Here is a 2136-nt window from a genome sequence, read left to right on the forward strand (position 1 = left end):
GTCCCCCTGGGGGGGGGGGGTGATTTCTCAGTTTCTCTCTGGTGAGCTCACGTACTCTATAGCAAAAATCTCTTTAAAAGAGAAATGTGAGTTGAAGGACGCTGAGGTGTGAGTCCCTTCTGTATCTTTGCGTAGTTGGAGTTATGTGATGCATTAAGTGAAACAAGTTACACAACAGTAGGACAGTCAGCCTTGCCCTGTATGTAGCCTAATGGTTAAGGTAGCTGGAATCCCACAAGGCCAGCTGCACTTTGAATCCCCGTTCTGGTGGCTTAGAAAACATACTAGGTATAAGTGCATGCGTGCCACAAATCCCAACAGGATGGAGAAGGGTGCTTTCTACCCCAACCTCTCTCTCTAGCAAGTATACATACCTTGTGACAATTAAAATAGATAAAGGACAGTAAAATATCCAGGTCCTTAAAAATGATGACTGAGGCTGTGTATAAGAATATTAATAGAAAACATATGGGATAGCTTATCTTAGGGAAACATGGCAACCTTGGTTTCTGGTTTTTCTGGGGGTAGGGATGGGGCACAAACAGAGATGAATAAATATTCCACCTTGATTGACCTGTAAGCTTTTCTGTCAATATAAAAGATTTTGTCGGGGGCACTGGGGAAGCCGAGACTGGCTCCACAGTTGTGCTTCCAGCTCTCCGCACGGTGGTAGTCCTGCTGCAGGTTTTGCTGCAGACTGTGGCGTTCTTCTTGCCAAGGGCCGTGTTGGATCATCCACCCATGCTGGGGGGGGGGGGGGACTCGCTTTTAAATCCGCCCATAAGTTTGAGAAATTTCAATTTCTGTTCCTCTCTTTCAAAACCAGCAGTATCCCACTGGACAAACTGGCTTTCCGTCTACTTCCTAGTTTCAGAAGCTTCTGTTTTGCTGGACTCAGGATCAATCTTTTCTTGCAAGGCCTACTGCCTCGCTTGGTCTATATGCACCTCATCCATGTTGCCTTTTCTCCTCTTCCCCATTGCCAGACCTGCAGCCAGGAGACGATTGATCCAGGACTTTGCACTGGATGAAAGTGCTAGGTCTGTGTCTGCTTCCTCCTCCCAAGGGTCTCCTGTTGCCCCATTCTCTTTCCTCTTCTTTTTTTTTTCCTTATCAATCCCAGCTCTCCAGTGTCTTGCTGCTTCACCTTTTCCTTCCTTCCAATTTTTTAAAAATAATTATTTATTTTAAAATTCCATTTGTTATTACCTTTTTTTAATTTGACCTGACAGAGACAGAGAAAGGGAAAACAAGAAAGCAAGCTGCCAGGTCCGGGACTTGAACCATGATTGGCCACGTGGGAGTGTCCAATGCCTTAACCACCACGCCACTTGCTGGTCACTAGATTCAGTACTTCTAAGATAAGGCACCCCATAAAATAAGGCAACCCCACACATACCTCCTATATGTCCTGTGTAGGATCTGTAACTGCTGTACTCCACTCTGGGATGACTGACGGTAGGAGTTACGTATTGCACGGCTTTACTATCAGCAGCACTCGTAGTGTTAGAAACAATTGAAAAGCTGTAGGTTTATAGTTTTAGAAATCAGATGCAAAAATAAATCAAGTAACAGTCATTCAATGCTTAGTATAAAAAAATGACAAGTATTGGGTCATCAGGAAAGTCATGACACAATTTTGTATAGAAAAACATAGGTGAATACGTCATGCCCTTCCTGACAACCTCATAGAAGAAAATACAAGTAGACAGGCAGTCCTACTTTAAAAGTATAAGCCTGGCTTTCATATATAGTTCTAGGTGGACTTCTTAGCTCGATTTCTTTCTTTCTTTTTGGATAATTTGAGGGTGTGTGCACTCACCAGACAAAGAGACACACCCACCCAGAGACAGAAAGTGAGAAAGTACCCTTCCCCCCCCAAGGGGGCACGGTCACACTACAATCCCTTCTCTATTTGTCCTTCCTGTTGGGATTTTGGGCATTCATACACATGCACCCAGTCTGTCTTTCAAGCTGCCAGGTCTAGGACTTGAACCATGTGATTGACCATTTGGGATCCAGCTGCCTTAACCACCAGACCATTGGCTGGCCCTTGGCTCTGTTTCTTTTCTTTTCTTTTTTTTTGGAGAGATTTTTTGCTATAGGGCGTGTGCACTTGCCAGGAAGACAGAGAGA

The 2136-nt window shown here is 44.4% G+C and overlaps 1 protein-coding gene across 1 annotated transcript in view; it reads left to right on the forward strand.

Annotated features, from left to right (window-relative positions):
* The window catches only part of SMS (spermine synthase), a 32513-nt gene that overhangs the window by 17106 nt on the left and 13271 nt on the right, over nt 1–2136 (forward strand). The window lies entirely within an intron of this gene.

Source organism: Tupaia chinensis, unplaced genomic scaffold (assembly GCF_000334495.1).
Source record: "Tupaia chinensis unplaced genomic scaffold, TupChi_1.0 Scaffold000184_1, whole genome shotgun sequence".
Lineage (NCBI taxonomy): Eukaryota > Metazoa > Chordata > Mammalia > Scandentia > Tupaiidae > Tupaia > Tupaia belangeri.